This window comes from Saccopteryx leptura, chromosome 2 (assembly GCF_036850995.1).
Source record: "Saccopteryx leptura isolate mSacLep1 chromosome 2, mSacLep1_pri_phased_curated, whole genome shotgun sequence".
NCBI classification, from domain to species: domain Eukaryota; kingdom Metazoa; phylum Chordata; class Mammalia; order Chiroptera; family Emballonuridae; genus Saccopteryx; species Saccopteryx leptura.
The window spans coordinates 255,548,947-255,568,873 of NC_089504.1; the positions used below are offsets into that span (position 1 = coordinate 255,548,947).

Sequence of the window (19,927 nt, forward strand, 5' to 3'; positions counted from 1 at the left end):
TTGAAGAAGAGCAGCAGGCTCAGTGCCGTCTGGTTCAGACAGCATTTATGGGCGCCCTGCAATGTAGATGTTTAGTCCGCGGCACCTACAGAAAGCAGCTCGTGTGAGTGCTGCTGGGTGGAGCCCTGGCGGGGGCACAGGACCCCTGTATCCAGGGGTCAGAGAGCACGCACATAAGGGTGTCCAGAACACTGACAGAGTAACCTGCAAATAAGGTCTGATGCAGTGTTCGACTGAAGCACAGAGGCAGAAGGTGGCTTAGTGAATGAGCTGTTATTATGCCATGAGGTAACCGAGAGGACTGCTGGGAAGACAGACAGATGTGGACAGGGAATTTAAAGGAGCATCGTGGGGCAGCGAGCGTGAGGAGACCCCTGAGGTGTGCACAGAGGCGACAGGGAGGGGTCTGCAGGTTTCCTATGGGTGCAGTAGGCACGTGTGCACAGCCTCAGTGGGCACCACACGCCTGGGGGCGCAGGAAATGTGTTTTCTAAGAGCAGATACGGCAGAGAGGGCTGGGAGACACGAGTAGGGGTGGAAGTCTGAGCAGCCAGGCTAAACATCGTGGAGTCTGTAATGAGAATCCCATAGAGCAGGAAGTTGTAATTCCTGGCTTCTGGTTTAATTTTGAGCACACTGAGTTATTCCTTTGGTGCAGCAAAAGCAAACCCTATTGGAAGAGCCAGGCACAGCGGCTCTCGAGACAGGAAGGAGCAGACCTGGTGGCCTCGCAGGAGAGTCAGGGGACCTGCTTTGTGTCTGTGTAGGGAGGAAAGGATGGAAATAGCGCTCTCTGTGCTTGTGCAGGAGTGACTGACCGTATGGGGCCGGGAGGAAGTGTCTGGAGAGAGCGGGTCAAGGGTGAATGTTGACTGAGTGTTACTCCTGAGAAACAGGGTCAGAGAGATCAGGGTGGCCAGATCTGCAGACCCTTGTGGCGACTGGAGACTTGACTCCGAGTGAAGCCGTCAGGTTATTAAGAGTTTGAGCAGAGTAGTAACAGGATTAGACTTTGAACAGGGGCATCCTGGCTGTTGTGTAAGAACAGTCCAAGGGGAGACAAGGTACAAGTTGGAGTCCAGGCCCACAACAGCAGTGACGGGGACCAGGGCGGTCGCCATGGGCATGCTGGGACGCGGCCAGGTATGTTCAGCAGGTTGCCTAGCTTAAGTCTTTTTTCTCTGTCTCTCATAATGAGTGGATGATGGCTACAGGGGATGAAACCCCAGAGAAGGAAAATGGACCTCAGTTCTACAGGAGGGAACTAGAATGGAGCGGGGTTCTCGTCTCTGTTCTGGTTTTATCTCAGATTGTTGATGAGACAAGTGGAGGAGACTCTACATCCCCCCGTCAGCTCAGTGCACAGCAGAGAGGGCCCTGACTCCCAGCCAGAGCTAACAGCACATTCACAGATGAAAACCAGTCAAACAGCCTGGCCAAGTGGTGGCGCAGTGGATGGAGTGTCGGCCTGAGATGCAGAGGACCCAGGTTCAAAACTTTGAGGTCACCAGCTTGAACAAGGGCTCATCTGGCTAGAGCACAGGCTCACCAGCTTGAGCATAAGGTCACAGCTTTGAGTGTGGGATCATAGACATGACCCCATGGTCACTGGCTTGAAGCTCAAGGTCACTGGCTTGGGCCCAAGGTTGCTGGCTTGAGCAAGGGCTCACTCGCTCTGCTGTATTCCCCCAATCAAAGCACATATAAGGAAGCAATCAATGAACAACTAAAGTGCTGCAACGAAGAATTGATGCTTCTTGTCTCTCTCCCTTCCTGTCTGTCTGTCCCTATCTGTCTGTCTCTCTAAAAAAAAGGGCCAAACAACATTTCTATTGCTAGTGTATAGTAAAAATACAAGAAACAATTTCCTCAGAATAAGCAACTTGACTATTTTATAAGCATTTCATTGATTTTAGCAAATATTAAAATAAAAAATACATTTTCAGAAAGTTACAAGTGTCTTAATGCATTTTTAAAGTAAGAAAATAGAAAGTATTCCAGTAAATGAGAATGTAGAGTCATAGGCAAAGATACTATGTGACAGTAATTCACTTAATTTGAAGTGGTTTGCATGCAGTAATTTACAATAGCTATTAAGTACCTCAGCCATGAAAAATAATCCTGGCTTAAATCATTGTGTTTTTTTTGTTGTTGTTTTTTTTTTAAATAAATTTTTATTAATAATAATGGGATGACATTAATAAATCAGGGTACATATATTCAAAGAAAACATGTCTAGGTTATTTTGTCATTAAATTATGTTGCATACCCCTCGCCCAAAGTCAGATTGTCCTTCGCCACCCTCTATCTAGTTCTCTGTGCCCCTCCCCCTCCCCCTAACTCTCCCCCTGTCCTCCCTCCCCCCACCCCTGGTAACCACCACACTCTTGTCCATGTCTCTTAGTCTCATTTTTATGTTCCACCAATGTATGGAATCATGTAGTTCTTGTTTTTTTCTGATTTACTTATTTCACTCCTTATAATGTTATCAAGATCCCACCATTTTGCTGTAAATGATCTGATGTCATCGTTTCTTATGGCTGAGTAGTATTCCATAGTGTATATGTGCCACATCTTCTTTATCCAGTCTTCTATTGAAGGGCTTTTTGGTTGTTTCCATGTCTTGGCCACTGTGAACAGTGCTGCAATGAACATGGGGCTACATGTGTCTTCACGTATCAATGTTTCTGAGGTTTTGGGGTATATACCCAGTAGAGGGATTGCTGGGTCATAAGGTAGTTCTATTTGCAGTTTTTTGAGGAACCACCATACTTTCCTCCATAATGGTTGTACTACTTTACAGTCCCACCAACAGTGAATGAGGGTTCCTTTTTCTCCACAGCCTCTCCAACATTTGCTATTACCCGTCTTGTTGATCATAGCTAATCTAACAGGGGTGAGGTGGTATCTCATTGTAGTTTTGATTTGCATTTCCCTAATAACTAATGAAGCTGAGTATTTTTTCATATATCTGTTGGCCATTTGTATCTCTTCCTGGGAGAAGTGTCTATTCATGTCTTCTTCCCATTTTTTTATTGGATTGTTTGTTTGTTTGTTGTTGAGTTTTATGAGTTCTTTGTAAATTTTGGAAATTAGGCCCTTATCTGAGCTGTTGTTTGAAAATATCATTTCCCATTTAGTTGGCTGTCTGTTTATTTTTATATCAGTTTCTCTTGCTGAGCAAAAACTTTTTATTCTGATGTAGTCCCATTCATTTATCTTTGCCTTCACTTCTCTTGCCATTGGAGTCAAGTTCATAAAATGTTCTTTAAAACCCAGGTCCATGAGTTTAGTACCTATGTCTTCTTCTATGTACTTTATTGTTTCAGGTCTTATATTTAGGTCTTTGATCTATTTTGAATTAATTTTAGTACACGGGGACAGGCTGTAGTCGAGTTTCATTCTTTTGCATGTGGCTTTCCAGTTTTCCCAACACCATTTGTTGAAGAGGCTTTCTTTTCTCCATTGTGTGTTGTTGGCCCCTTTATCAAAGATTATTTGACCATATATATGTGGTTTTATTTCTGGGCTTTCTATTCTGTTCCATTGGTCTGAGTGTCTATTTTTCTGCCAATACCATGCTGTTTTGATTATTGTGGCCCTATAATATAGTTTAAAGTCAGGTATTGTAATGCCCCCAGCTTCATTCTTTTTCCTTAGGATTGTTTTGGCTATTCGGGGTTTTTTATAGTTCCATATAAATCTGATGATTTTTTGTTCCATTTCTTTAAAAAATCTCATAGGAATTTTCATGGGAATTGCATTAAATTTGTATATTGCTTTGGGTAATATGGCCATTTTGATTATATTTATTCTTCCTATCCAAGAACAAGGAATATTTTTCCATCTCATTGTATCTTTTTCGATTTCCCTTAACAATGCTTTGTAATTTTCATTATATAGGTCCTTTACATTCTTTGTTATGTTTATTCCTAGGTATTTTATTTTTTTTGTTGCAATCGTGAAGGGGATTATTTTTTTGAGTTCGTTTTCTAATATTTCATTGTTGGCATAGAGAAAGGCTATGGACTTCTGTATGTTAATTTTGTATGCTGCGACCTTACTGTATTGGTTTATTGTTTCTAATAATCTTTTTGTGGAGTCCTTCGGGTTTTCGATGTATAGGATCATATCATCAGCAAAAAGTGATACCTTTACTTCTTCTTTTCCAATATGGATGCCTTTTATTTCTTTGTCTTGTCTGATTGCTCTGGCCAGAACTTCCAGCACCACGTTAAATAAGAGTGGAGAGAGTGGACAACCCTGTCTTGTTCCTGATTTAAGGGGGAAAGCCTTCAGTTTAGTGCCATTTAATATGATGTTAGCTGATGGTTTATCATATATGGCCTTTATCATGTTGAGATATTTTCCTTCTATACCCATTTTGTTGAGAGTCTTAAACATAAAATTGTGTTGTATTTTATCAAAAGCCTTTTCTGCATCTATTGATAAGATCATGTGGTTTTTGTTCTTTGTTTTGTTTGATATGGTGTATTACGTTAACCGTTTTGCGTATGTTGAACCATCCTTGAGATTCTGGGATGAATCCCACTTGATCATGATGTATTATTTTTTTAATATGTTGTTGTATTCGGTTTGCCAGTATTTTGTTTAGAATTTTAGCATCTGTATTCATTAGAGATATTGGTCTGTAGTTTTCTTTCTTTGTGCCATCCTTGCCAGGTTTTGGTATGAGGGTTATGTTGGCCTCATAAAATGTGTTTGGAAGTATTGCTTCTTCTTCAATTTTTTGGAAGACTTTGAGTAGAATAGGAACCAAGTCTTCTTTGAATGTTTGATAGAATTCACTAGTATAACCGTCTGGGCCTGGACTTTTATTTTTGGGGAGGTTTTTAATAGTTTTTTTCTATTTCCTCCCTGCTGATTGGTCTGTTTAGGCTTTCTGCTTCTTCATGACTCAGTCTAGGAAGGTTGTATTGTTCTAGGAATTTATCCATTTCTTCTAGATTGTTGTATTTGGTGGCATATAATTTTTCATAGTATTCTACAATAATTCTTTGTATATCTATGATGTCTGTGGTGATCTCTCCTCTTTCATTTTGGATTTTATTTATTTGAGTCCTGTGCCTTTTTTCCTTGGTGAGTCTTGCCAAGGGTTTGTCAATTTTGTTGACCTTTTCAAAGAACCAGCTCCTTGTTTTATTGATTTTTTCTATAGTTTTTCTGTTCTCTATTTCATTTATTTCTGCTCTGATTTTTATTATCTCCTTTCTTCGGCTGGTTTTGGGTTGTCTTTGTTCTTCTTTTTCTAGTTCCTTAAGGTGTGAAGTTAAGTGGTTTACTTCGGCTCTCTCTTGTTTGTTCATATAGGCCTGAAGTGATATGAACTTTCCTCTTATTACTGCTTTTGCTGCATCCCAGAGATTCTGATATGTCGTATTTTCATTTTCATTTGTCTGTATGTATCTTTTGATCTCTGCGCTTATTTCTTCTTTGACCCATTCATTTTTTAGAAGTATGTTGTTTAGTTTCCACATTTTTGTGGGTTTTTCCCCCTCTTTTTTGCAGTTGAATTCTAGTTTCAAGGCTTTATGATCAGAAAATATGCTTGGTACAATTTCAATTTTTCTAAATTTGCTGATATTGTCTTTGTGGCCCAACATATGGTCAATTCTTGAGAATGTTCCGTGTACACTAGAGAAAAATGTATACTCTGTCGCTTTGGGATGAAGTGTCCTGTAGATGTCTATCATATCCAGGTGTTCTAGTATTTCGTTCAAGGCCACTATATCTTTATTGATTCTCTGTTTGGATGACCGATCTAGAGCCGTCAGCGGAGTATTGAGGTCTCCAAGTATGATTGTATTTTTGTTAGTTTTTGTTTTAAGGTCAATAAGTAGCTGTCTTATATATTTTGGTGCTCCTTGGTTTGGTGCATATATATTAAGGATTGTTATGTCTTCTTGATTCAGTGTCCCCTTAATCATTATGAAGTGACCATTTTTGTCTCTGAGTACTTTTTCTGTCTTGTAGTCAGCATTATCAGATATGAGTATTGCTACACCTGCTTTTTTTTGGGTGTTGTTTGCTTGGAGTATTGTTTTCCAGCCTTTCACTTTGAATTTGTTTTTATCCTTGTTGCTTAGATGTGTTTCTTGTAGGCAGCATATAGTTGGATTTTCTTTTTTAATCCATTCTGCTACTCTGTGTCTTTTTATTGGTAAGTTTAATCCATTTACATTTAGTGTAATTATTGACACTTGTGGGTTCCCTACTGCCATTTTATAAATTGCTTTCTGTTAGTTTTGTATCTAGTTTGATTCTTCTCTTTTGTTTTTCTATCATTTGTTTCTGTTTGTTTGTGTTCCATACTTCTTTCCTCTGTTGCTACCTTTTTTAAGTCATGTGTTTTTGTGGTGGTTTTTTCTAGGGTGGTTACCATTAAGTAATGAAAAGGGTACCTACCATATTCATTGTAGTACCCTATCTTATAAGTATTTCTGCACTTCATCGTCCTTTGCTACTGTTAATCTCCATTCTCTCCCCCCCTTTTTTTTTCCTTTGTTGTCACAGTTTAAGTTTGGTTTTATTGTGTTCTTGGTGGAGCTGTTACTTGTGGTGTTGTTTTCTTTTGTTCTTTGAATCTGGTTGGAAAACCCCCTTTAGTATTTCCTGGAGTGGGGGCTTTCTCGTGATAAATTCTCTCATCTTTTCTGTATTTGTGAATGTTTTTATATCTCCTTCATACTTGAAGGATAGCTTTGATGGGTATAGTATTCTTGGCTGAAAGTTCCTCTCTTTCAGGGCTTTAAATATTGGGGTCCACTCTCTTCTAGCTTGTAGAGTTTCTGCTGAGAAATCTGATGATAATCTAATAGGCCTTCCTTTATATGTTGTACTCTTCTTTTCCCTGGCTGCCTTGAGAATTTTTTCTTTGTCATTGGTTTGTGTCATCTTTATTATGATGTGCCTTGGAGTGGGTTTGTTGGGGTTAAGAAAACTCGGTGTTCTGTTTGCTTCTTGAATTTGAGGCTTTAGTTCTTTCCACAGGCTTGGGAAGTTCTCGTCTATTATTTGTTTGAGTATATTCTCCATTCCATTTTCTTTCTCTTCTCCCTCTGATATACCTATTATTCTTATGTTATTCTTTCTGATGGAGTCAGATAATTCCTGTAGGGCTTTCTCGTTTTTTATTATTTTTGAGTCTCTTTCTTCTTCTCTCTGTTGTGCCTCAAGTTGTTTGTCTTCTATTTCACTAATCCTATCTTCAATCTGGGTTGTTCTGCTAGCTAAGCTTGTTACCTCGTTTTTCAGTTCGTGAATTGAGTTTTTCATTTCTGTTTGATTTGTTTTTATAGTTTCAATTTCCTTGGTAATATATTCTTTGTGTTCATTGAGTTGTTTTCTGATCTCCCTATATTGCCTTTCCGTGTTTTCTTGTATATCTCTGAGTATTTTTAAGATTTCTATTTTAAATTCTCTGTCATTTAGCTCCAAGGCTTCCAATATGTTAAGTCTTTTCTCCATAGATTTTTCCACATCTATTTGTGTTACCTCTCTTTCTTTTGTATCCATAATATTCGATTTCCTCTTTCTTATTGGCATCTGAGGGTGGTCTTGTTGATAGCACTAATTAGAATTAATAAAGAGTAAAAAGTAAAAAACAAAAAAAAAAACAAAAAAAACAAAAAACAAAAAAAACAAAACAAAACAAAAAAAACAAAGGGTAAAACACCCCACAAAAAAAAGCAGTAATAATTTATTATTTATTTCCCCCTTTTTTTTTTCTTTGTTCTCCTTCCCTCCTCTCCCCTCCTCAGGGAAATATCGTGCCTATAATGGAGGGCCTGGTTTGCGGTGAAGAGTTCAAGGGGGCAAAAAAATAAAAAAATAAAAAAAAAAGTAAATAAAAAAAAAAAAAAAAGGAAGAAAATCTTAGACAAGCATAAGTTGATCTGCCTGCGGGTGACGGTCAACCAAGAGATATAATGAGAGGGACAAGAGGGAACCAGAAAAAAGGACAAAAAAAGGAATAATCAAGAAGAAAAAATAAAAATAATAAGTAAAAATACGTTGTATTAAGTGGAGCAAAGACCAAATACAATGGAGACCTTGGGTTGGGAGGACCCAAAATGCCACAAAAACAAACCAACCAGAAAAAAACAAAAACAAAACCGAAAAAGAAAAACAAAGCCAAAAAAAACCTTGAGTCCCAAATTAACTAATTTGTTCGTGATTGAGGATTAAATGGGAGGAAAGTAAAACGAGAAAAGAAAAAACGAATAGAAAGGAAAAAATAAGAAAAAGAGAAAAACGAAGGAAGAAATAAAAAAGGAAGAGAAAAAAACAAAATAAGGCAAAAAAAAACAATAGAGGAGAGAGTGAGAATTAAGTGTCCTGGAGTATAACCCCAAAGGAGGGTGAGGATGAAGAAGAGAAATAAAATGTAACACTTATGGGTAGTGTAGTTCAAGAAAAGGGAAGCATAAGATGGGCAGAGAATAGAAGGACTGAGATGGAGGAAATAAAGGCAATAGGATAGAAGGAACAGACAACAACAACAAAAAACAAACAAACAAACAAACAAAAAAACCAACAAACAGTGGAACAAGCTGCAAAGTCTGTGGATTTTTCCTGATTTTGAGATGTCAACCTCTTCCTCCTTCTCCTCTCTCCCTCTTCCCGGTCGGCGACTCTGCACCCCAGGCCCTGCCCCTGCGCCACACCCAGGCAGGGACTTGCCGTTGATGGGGTTCTATGGCAATGTCACACAATTGGCTTTAGTCTTGTTGGTAGTCAAGGCCTGCCGGCGTCTGCAGGGTCTAACGACGAGAGAGTTCGCCTTCGTGGATTCTCTCTCCCAGTCCCCCCCTCCCGAACCAGCAGCCTGGCGATCCAGCCACAAGGCTGCCACTGCTTCTGCCTGGGGAGTAAGAGACTCAAAGAGCTGGGAAATCCCCACTCTATCCCCACTCAGTGCAAGGCTCTGGGAAGGGCTCTGACAGTCAGGGCCTCCAGTGTAATCAGGCGGGGGTGGGAGTCAATTGTTGTCAAGGTGATTGTTCAGCGCCTAGCATTCCGTTGGACCTCTCAACCCAGGCTTTCCACACTTTGTAGCCTGTTTTGGCCGGTAAGAGGAGGCACTAGTCTCTGCTTGCGACTAGTGTGGTATAGATCTTATTATTTGCCAAGTCCTTCTTGTTAGCGTTTATCCCTGAATATGGAGGCTCTATCAATCAGAAGTTGCCCCCGCCCCTTTAGCAAGAGGCACCAAAAAAATATCACGCCTCTTGTCTTGGGTCGGTGAACTGAGAGAGATCTTATCAATTAGAACCGAGGGTGCGCAGATTTCACGGGTTAAGTTAATTTTAGTAATTGGGTCGCAGCTGTGCTCCCGAAGGTATTTCAGGCTGCCTGCGTGCGCCCCTCCCCCAACGCTTGATTGTTAGCTTGAATGGCTGGGTGAGGTGTCCCGCCCGCGGAGAGAATCTCCCAAGTAGGGAATACCGCCCTGGGGCCTCTCCCGCTCCCCGTGCGCGGGCCGCTGGGAACGTTAGCGGTGCTCGGTCTGCAATCAGACCGGGAGCGCGCCAGCGGCTGCTTGCCGCTCGCCCTGCAACCGACCCGGGCGCTGCTCGCGGCGGCTGGCGGCAGCGGCTGGCGGCGGCGGCTGGCGGCCGGCGGCGGCGGCGGCGGCGGCGGCGGCGGCGGCGGCGGCGGCGGCCGGCGGCGGCTTCCGAGTGTGGGATGACTTACCACAGGCGCACTTTCTCGCGGCTTGAATGAACGTCCCTGCGGTAGCTTCCTCCACACCCTCGTCTCTCAGATTCGAGTGATAACAGTCCTTTTGCTTTCAGTTTGCTCCGAAGATAAATTTTCCTGTTTCTAGTTGATAAATTTGTTGTGATTTTGGGGAGATCTGTCGGACGCGCTGCTCACGGCGCCATTTCCGTGACGTCACAAATCATTGTGTTTTTAATGAAGAGTAATTTCCCTAATGGAAAGCCAGGACAGAAAGCGCTCACCTCAGCATCCTGCTTCCGTCACGGGGACAGCGCTGCCCTGGCTGCCCGGGTTTCCCCGGGTTCAGTGAACGAGCGTCCCGAGGATCCCCTCAGGCCCGGGGAAACCGACATGGTGGCCACCCCCTAGATTTACCTCATTATTGCATGCTATCTCTTAAAAAGAAACTCACTAAGGTTTAACTATCCATATTCATTTACAAAGAATTTTAACAGCTTCTGCCTACCCCTAAAGAAGGTAAATCAGCTTCCATTTAAAGCTAAAAATCAGTCAGTTTTTAAATATACTCCCTTTCAGTGCAGTTTGTTTGCAGGTGGGGGTAGTGGGTGGTAGGTTGGGGCCCACTGCCCAAAACAACAAATGGGATTGAAAGATGAAGGGTAGAGTTTGGGGAGACACGCAGAACAGACATGTCAGGAAGGTCTAGATGTCACAACATATGAGGATCTTTCAGGAAGGATGAGAACCAAAATGATGGGAAGATAAGGAAAATGTCCCTGAAGATTCTCCTCCCCTTTCTTCCATCGGGTTTCACCACTGAAGGTGCATACTGGAATACGTTTCAGAATGGGAAATTTAGTCAGCGTTCAACTTTCATTCTTTATTCATAAACTGAGGCGTTTATTGAAGACTTGCCACATACCTGATGTCCTGCTTACCTCCTGGGGAGTTAAGATGGGGCCTTTACGGGGCTCTCAGACTAACGGGAGAACTGGGCAGGTTTAATCAGACACAAGAAAGCCCGTCTTAGAGAAAAGCTAAGGGAGTTGGTGGAGACCCCCCCACCCCCCGCCGCCCAGCCAGCATTGGGGAGAGGAGGTGGGGTGCGGGCCTAGGAAGGACTGCTTGGGAAGGACTTCCCTGAGGAAGTGTACCTGCTGCTATAATTGAAGGACTGAGTGAAAGTCTACTAGGCTATGAAGGAAGGTTCTGGAGAAGTGGAGAATCCAGTTTATCCCAGGGGTGGAGTGAGCCTTGTCTCAACCAGGAGGCCCGACTTCCACCCACCTTCCTTCAGCTACTTCACCAGGGCAGTCTGGGGCTGGGCACATGCACTCCTCGAGGAAGGGGAGTTGTGTTTGAGACCCAGGGCATTTATCCTGAGGAAGGAGTTGGGGTGTCTGCCACACCTTCTGTAATCTTGGCCTCCTGCTTTTGTTCTCTTCCCCTCTGGCAGTTGGTGTCCATGATGGGGACCAGGGCCACTCACTTCTCGTGGCAAAGGCCAGGTGCTCTCTGCAGGGGTCTGCCCCTCCTCTAGAGTCACTGCTTGTCTTGTCCCAGAGAGCACTGCAGGCAGTTGCTCTGGCACTGGGGCATTAACACAAGTTAAAGACACCAACAGCAACTAAAAATTGAAATAAAAAAGTATCCTAACAGTCAATGCTAGCACATATTTCTTTCAGGCAGGACGTGGTTTGTGGGAAGAAAAGTCAGTGTAACTGCTTAGGGAATGGAGGTAAGCAAGTGAGGTTCTGGGGTGTCCATTGGACTGGGATAGGAAACCAAATGTGTAGCTAAACTATCCAGCGTAAGCAATGACGGACAGTTTTGGAGAAGGAGGAAATAGAGAATTCGAGCACCTGGAAAAGTGACTGAGATTCGAGGCTGATGAGTAAAGGGTTGCTCAGAACAGGATTTCTAACATGTCAGTCTAAGGTGTTTGTGTTTCTGGAGCGTGAGTCCTTCTTTGTCTTCCCAGAGCTGCAGTGAACTCCAGTATGTCTTAGAGCTCCTGGTGGTGGTGGCGGCAGCGGTGGTGGCATGTGCAGGAAAGAGCAGTGTGCCCTGTGGCTGCCTGGAGGAGGCAGCAGACTGGGGAGGATGGAGGGCTAGGTTTTGGCAGGTGAGGAGGTGAAGTGAGACTGAAACCAGCACAAAGAAGCCGCACCGTTGGCTTCACCCAGAGATCCATGGCCGTCTTGTGTTCCTAAGCGGGTCAGAGAGGAGAAGGGTATGGGGTAGATACATACTTGTTACCTCCTTGGACTTCTTTCCTTATGATGTGACTTTTATTCCCACTGATTTAAGCTCTAAAACCAGAGGAATGAGAGGGAAGAGGGGAACAGAACAGATAGACTAGGCCACAGTGAGGAGGATTTTTGGCAGGAATTATCTAATAGAAATATAATACATGCTACATATGTAACTTAAAATTCTCTAGTGGCTGTATTTATAACAAAAGAGAAACAAGTGATGTTAATTTTAATTACATCTTTTATTTAACCCATTATATCCAAAATATTATAAGGATATAATCATTATAAAACTTGTTAATGAGATATTTTATATTCTTGTTCTTTTTTTACTAAGTCTTTGAAATCTGGCATTCATTGTACACACAGGGCACATCGCAGTTTGAATGAGCCCTATGTCATATCTGTGGCTAGTAGCTGCCCTACTGGACAGTATAGATGTGGGCCATCCCAGCTGACCTTGCTTAGTAGTATAGAGCTTTCCTCCAGGGTCTAGCTGAAATTATTAGAGTGCTACATCAGAATTTGCAATCAAAGCGAACAATAAAATATTATATTGCTTAGCTGTAGTTCTTTTGTGCATACTTCCCTCAGATACTTTAGAGAGAATTAGCCGAAGTCTTGGGTAGAATCTGATTCCTAGATCCTTTGGCCTGAGTACCACTGATAGGTCTAACCCGAGCTCCAATTGCACATCCTGTCCCATGAGCATCAGGGAGCGATGACAAAGGGAGTGGCCGGCACCAGATCTTAACATATGTTCTTCTGTTAAAAGCTTATTTGGGCCCTGGCCAGTTGGCTCAGTGGTAGAACGTCGGCCTGGTGTGCAGGAGTCCCGGGTTCAATTCCTGGCCAGGGCACACAGGAGAAGCACCCATCTGCTTCTCCACCCCTCCCCCTCTCCTTCCTCTCTGTCTCTCTCTTCCCCTCCTGCAGCCGAGGCTCCTTTGGAGCAAAGATGGCCCAGGTGCTGAGGAGGGCTCTGTGGTCTCTGCCTCAGGCACCAGGATGGCTCTGGATGCAACAGAGTGGGGCAGAGCATCGCCCCCTGGTGGGCATGCTGGATGGATCCCAGTCGGGCACATGTGGGAGTCTGTCTGACTGCCTCCCCATTTCTAGCTTTGGAAAAATGCAACCCCCCCCCCCAAAACCAAACAAACAAACAAAAAAAGCTTATTTGGGCTGCATCTCGTATCATGTCCAGTACCTGTGGGAGACTGTGTCCTCTCTAGCTGAGTCAGGGGCTGAGTGAAGGGACGTCATTTCACCCTCGTGTCTAGGTGCCAGCAGGGTTCTCACGGCAATGAGGATTCAGTGAACATTGCAGTGGTGGGCGGGCCTCCTCTCAGCCCTGAGGACAGTGGTCTTGGAAGTAGGCTGTGGAGCTACTCCTGCTACAGATGTGTTATCCGACACAGTAGCCACTGACTAGCCATATGTGGCCATGTGAGTTAATTACAAGTAAACAAAAATAAAATTTACAGCGGTAGAGCGTCGGCCTAGCGTGCGGAGGACCCGGGTTCGATTCCCGGCCAGGGCACATAGGAGAAGCGCCCATTTGCTTCTCCACCCCTCCGCCGCGCTTTCCTCTCTGTCTCTCTCTTCCCCTCCCGCAGCCAAGGCTCCATTGGAGCAAAGATGGCCCGGGCGCTGGGGATGGCTCTGTGGCCTCTGCCTCAGGCGCTAGAGTGGCTCTGGTCGCAATATGGCGACGCCCAGGATGGGCAGAGCATCGCCCCCTGGGGGGCAGAGCTTCGCCCCTGGTGGGCGTGCTGGGTGGATCCCGGTCGGGCGCATGCGGGAGTCTGTCTGACTGTCTCTCCCTGTTTCCAGCTTCAGAAAAATGAAAAAAAAAAAAGAAAAAAAAGAAAAAAAAAATTTAATTCCTCAGTCACACCGTTACATTTCAAGTGCTTAATAACCACTTGTAACAAAGGCTACCATATTGGATAGTGCAGACTATAGAACATTTCTGTCATCTAGACTCTTGCTGGTATGGAGAACTCACTTTGTTCCTTTAAGTCTAAGGATATTTAAAACCTGAGGAATGTATACTGTTACCTACTTAACCTTTGTACCTGGAGGGTTTGTTGCTAAGTACCATAGTTTTTTTAAGTTATGTAATTATTTTTAGCTGCTTTATTTATATATTGTTTTCTACTTACTCTGGCCTGCCATTTTTATTATTTCATAATGTAACTTTTATTTTTATAGCTTTAACCCCTTTTCATGTCTTTTATATTATTTTCATTCCCATCTCCTATTATTGACCTTTCAGCAGCCTGAAGGGCTTAGAAGTCACTTTTGATTCCCCTCCTTTTTTTTCTTTGCTGATTCACTACGTAAATGAAAAGACTCACAGAATAAAATTCCTTCTTGGGAAAAGGAAATTCCACGGGTGCGGGCTCCCTCCATTCCTAGAGTATTTCTTCCTGATACCATATACCGTCCAGTCTGTTTGTAAGATCTGAAAGCTATCCATTTTGCTATATTTAAATAGCTGTGACCTTCTAGGGACAGGTGGTGGCAAGAAACTTTATGGTGTTGAGTCTTGTCAATATGTTTTTGTGAATGGCGTGGTGTGAGGGCTCACGATCAGGTTTGTGCAATTGCAGTGAATCAGGTTGGACCCCTCGGAGCCAGTAATCCTGCCTGGTGTCAAACCACGCTGCATTTTGAGTCCGTGGCTATCTTTAGCTATTCTATATTGACCTTTAAACAAACAGAACTGTTATCTGTGATGAATGGCTGGCTGTTCCTCCTGCGATATGATTGACATGAGAGAGAGGTCTATAGACAAGCACGAGTCCCCAGAACTGAGCTGTTCCTCACCCCCGGCCTGTGCTCTGGTGCCCGTTCTGCCCACTGCTCTGCGCCCAGACGGCGGCATGGCTAATCCCCCCCCCCTTCAAGTCTTTACTCAAATGCAACCTTCTTGTTTACAACTGTCACATGCCTCTGCCACTTAAGTTACCTGTTCCCTGTTCTACTCCCAGTAATTGATTAGCACACCGTTCTTGTTGTTATGGCAACAGCACTGAGGTTGTTTATCCACATACCCCAGGACGCTGATCAGTTAGTGTCATGTGTCTGGGGCTAATGCCTCTGCCTCTCTTGAGAACTAGCTGCTCTCTCATTTCCCAGTGGGGCCCTGCCCTTTAAAGCCAAACTGGTATTCAGCAGTCTTGAAAAAAAAAAAAAATCATCTGATTCTTTGTTCCAGTTAATGCTGATCCTGTCATTTCTTCTTCATACAGAGAGCTAGGCAACACCCTCTGCGAGTTGACATGGTCCTGGGGAAGGTTACAAAGCTTTTGACTTTCTCTTCAAATAAAGAATGCTCAGAAGGAAGCCTGCCTAATGCCCAGTCTTCTTCCCTGGTCAGAGGCTCTCTGGTGTTCTTAAGAGAATTTAACTTGGACCTGTTATCATTTTGTGAAATAGCAAAAATCAAATGAAAACTTGGTGGTTTTCCACATGAATGAGGGAACCAGAGGGGATTGGAGGAGCCCCCGCCCCAGGTCCTGTAGTCTTGTTTTCAAACCAGACTTGTCCGTTCCGTCATCAGACTCAGGGAATTTAGAAAAGGAGCTGCCAGTCTTTTCAAAGAGACTAATGATGGAGGACAATACTGGACTTTTTCCTAGGCTGTCTGCCCGATTTAATTCCATTCTCACATATAAGCTTGGTCCTCAGACCACTTGCTTCCAGCATGCCTTCCAAGTTTTGCCTGGAAGAACACGTTCTTGCCATAACCTCTACTTTTGGTTTTCTCACAGCTTCCAAAACCTTGTGAGAACTGACCTTCCCTTATCTCATCGCCCACTTTTGAAATTCTCAGAGCAGGACTCTTGTAATCTTCAGGAGGTGTGTTTATGCCTTCTAGAAAGTGGCTTCCTGTGCTCGGACCACCAGTGTCACAAAGGGAGTGAATGCACAGTGCTGGGTCATGGGGGGCTGTTAACTGGGTCAGTCACAGAGCTTCCACTCGGTGTGTATATTTGTTTTCCTTTAGGAGTATTCTGCTGTTTTTATCAGATGGTTCTGGTTGGCAAACAACTAAAATACTTAGAACTTGGACCTCTGTCTCTGGGACGGTCTTCTTTGGCCAGGGCTAAAGAGTCATCTTAATCTCCTGGGACAACCAACCAGCGAAAGAGCAGAGAAATTTCTTCAGGCCACACTTTCTTCCTTCCTTAATGTTTGACACACTTAAAGATTAATTGGCTATAATTCTGTATTTGAGGAAGACAAAAAAGAGGAAGAAATCATGGGGAACAATTGATAGAAAAGATGCCTACTTCACATAACATATGATTAGCCTTAATCAGAGAAATGCATATCCAAACAGAATATTTTCTTTAACTGGTAAGATTAGCAAACTTAAAGATAGAAAACCGCAGTGTTGGCAGCCGTGTGGTGGAAAGGCACTGTGGGTTGTAGTACATGAGTGGGATCTTTTTCACTCTCCTACAGGTGATTCTTGTTAGTCACTGGTTGTGTTCAGTCCTGTCACCATGGACACTGCAGCGGGAAGACTGAAATACTGCTTGTCAGAGAACTACAGGTTTTGTAAGCCTGTGGTCCTAACACTCTCAGGTGATCAGCACATCACCTTGTTTTATGTGTGTTTCTGCTTAAAGACACCTAATTTAATGTATAGTGTTGATTCACTGACATTAAACTCCCAGCCAACAGTGCTGTAGCTTGTGAATGACACTGCTGTGACCCAGGCACCCCCCACAGGCACGCACCGTAGTCCTGCTTTCACGGACATCGCATAACACTTCAGCTCTGTGCAAGGGGCTGGTTTAGACAGCAAAATCACCACAGAAGCACACACAAAAAATATGAAAACTGGCCCTGGCCGGTTGGCTCAGTGGTAGAGCGTCAGCCTGGCATGTAGAAGTCCCGGGTTCGATTCCCGGCCAAGGCACACAGGAGAAGCGCCCATCTGCTTCTCCACCCCTCCCCCTCTCTTTCCTCTCTGTCTCTCTCTTCCCCTCCTGCAGCCGAGGCTCCATTGGAGCAAAGATGGCCCAGGCACTGGGGATGGCTCCTTGGCCTCTGCCCCAGGCACTAGAGTGGCTCTGGTCGCAACAGAGCGACGCCCCGGAGGGGCAGAGCATCGCCCCCTGGTGGGCGTGCCGGGTGGATCCCGGTCGGGCGCATGCGGGAGTCTGTCTGACTGTCTCTCCCCGTTTCCAGCTTCAGAAAAATACAAAAAAATATATATATATATGAAAACTGTGGCAGTTAAGTAGACTGCAGAAAGGACATTGGCATTGGCTTGTATGAAAGCTGCAACAAGGGCTCAGGGTGTTGCTTTGTGCGGCTTGCACTGGGACCTCCATGACAGTGTCTCAGGCTTTTGCTTGGTGCACATCGCAGACGATGGTGACAGTCCTGCAGTGTTGATTTTGGGTTACCTACACATTTCAGTGAGTTGACTGGCAACTGTGGACTCTATAAATAATGAGGATTGACCATATTTTTTATATTTTTTAATAAATTGGAATGACACTTATAAAAGAAAAATAAATTTAAAAAAGAATTAGCAATGCCTGCCTAATAAAATGTTCTGGCTAAAGACAATCATTGTTCTTGCAAAGTTGATGGCTGTAAAGGGCTAATCCAGTTAGCTCAAAAAAGTACAAAATACCTACTAGAAAATTCTTACATTTCAGGATAACTATTTGTCATAGATTTCTTTTGCTTTGTTGTTAAAAAACACTACGCCCAAAAACTTGTCAAAGATAATAACTCCTTCTATGATGTATAAAAGGATGAAACTGCGTGACTTAAGAGAAGCAGTCGACATTAAACTACTTAATACAACATTTTATCATATTGTTTCATGACAATTAAGGCAAAACTCTATTCACAATCTTGCCATTTGTGACAGCATGGTTGTGAAGACTTTTTTAGACTCCAGCTTTGTAAAAACACAAATGCTACATATCACCCTGCTGTAACCAACAGACATTATTTCTTGTTCATTCTGCTCTGGGGATTAAGAAGTGGGTGGAATTAGTTGATTAGGATCCCAAAACAGATGGTCTATGAAAAAACCCCAAAAAAACATTCTTTAAAACCTTTCTGGACTGAAATCCAACTCATAATATTTTTCTCCTAAAATTGTACCTCCATGGGTATCTTTTTACTACTTTATTATCTCCTAGAAATGTGATCCAACCCAATAAAGGTTATATTTAGAAACTGTTTGAGATTGTACCCAGTTTTGGCCTTTCAGAACCTTCCTGTTAATTACCATAATTTACTGCCAGGAACTGTGACACTTACTGAGATGTCGCACTTAGTCTCACACGGAATGCAAATAAAGCCCTGATTGAATCATTAAGGACAGAGCTTCTGCAGGTTCAGAGCTGCAGAACTGATTAGAACAGAAAATGGGCCTTTTTCTCCATTGACACTATCTCCCTGTTGTTTCCCTTGAAATATAGCTATGAATGTAGACTCCCACTGGGAAGTTTACTGATGACAACCACTTGTCCTTTGTCATCCTTTCGCCCTGCGGACCTCCCTTCATCCAATTGCGGTTGCGCACCTGCTGCAGAGGTGACAGGCAGCAACCTTGACTCAAAGCATTTCTTTCCATCTCTTTGGTTTATTCATTTATTCAGGTGCTAGCAATGGAAAGATGGAGAACACATCCCCCCACCCCCCTGAAGTCCTGGTGGGAGGAAATGACTGTGCAATCAGGACTTGCAATGAAGTCTTGTGATTGCTGTGAAGAGCGTATGTATCAAATGGGGGAAAACATCTATGATCAAATAAGATTGAGAAATCCTGGGTTCAGGGAAGTTCACCCAGTTCTGAGCACAGCACCCCAGGTGGGCGAGCCCTGCTGACCTCTCCACAGAGGGCTTTGGGGATGACGTGTTTCCCAGCTCTGTTGCCAGAAGCTGAAGCTAACAGGATAGGAAGGAGTTCCAGACCACGGTCCTGATCGTTGTAAGCTGGCTGCGGGGACCGTGAAGAGGCCGTAAGGAACTGTGAAGCAGAGTTTAACCTTTTAGGACAGAGAGGAAGGTCAGCCTCGTCTCACTGTTTCTCCTGTAAGTCCAGCGTGCTCACTGCGCGCCCCCTCTGTGCCCTCCATTCTGTTCCACATCAGTGTTAGGAGGGGACCCTCTGCCCTGGTGGAAGCTTATTCTTCCCCGTAGTCTGGCACGCTTGCATTTTAGGCCATTCTATAATTGCTGGCTGAAAACGATTATCTACAGTACAACGAATTTGGAAAACAGTTTTGTTTTTGTGGTTTTATCCCCCCCCCCCCCACTTTTGGTGCTGAGGGGGTGGAGGGGACTTGCTCTGGAGATGTTCCTTCCCCCTGAGTGCAGCCTGAGACTGGCCTGGAGCAGGGGTTCCTGTCCTGAGGCCTACAGACCCCTTTCGTCTAGGGAACAGAATTTAGGAGTCTGTGAATTTGGATTGGGGGGGAGGGATCACATCTTTATTTTCACTAATCTGTGACTGAAGACTAGAATTCCTGTGAACATGAACATCATCATACCACTGTAGTAACTATGACAACTCTGCAACTAATAGAAATCAGATTTTCATATCAGATTATAGTTGTAAATATCTTAAATATCATGTATAGTCTGTATAGTCATTGCTACTTTAAAAGTGTAGTAGTTGTTGGCTCAGCTGGTAGATGTTAATAAAGATGCACATTATATTATTATATACAGCTTTAAAAATATTGTGATGATTGTATTTTAAAATAATTGTTCCAGAATAATCATTTCAAAATCATTTCCTTTGTAATTGTATGTTTTATACATTTAAAAACAAGGCTCTGAGAAAAGATCTTAGACGTCATCAGACCGCCAAAGGAGGTCCTCAGCATAGGACAGCATTAAGAGCCCTCGTTCTAGGGGGAGAAATGCAGGACCGGATAAGGGCCCCCAGAGCTCCCAGCAGGAACACCCCCCACCCCC

At 43.6% G+C, this 19,927-nt stretch overlaps 1 protein-coding gene across 3 annotated transcripts in view; it reads left to right on the forward strand.

The window, feature by feature from the left end:
• The window catches only part of NME7 (NME/NM23 family member 7), a 139,060-nt gene that overhangs the window by 69,491 nt on the left and 49,642 nt on the right, over positions 1-19,927 (forward strand). The window lies entirely within an intron of this gene.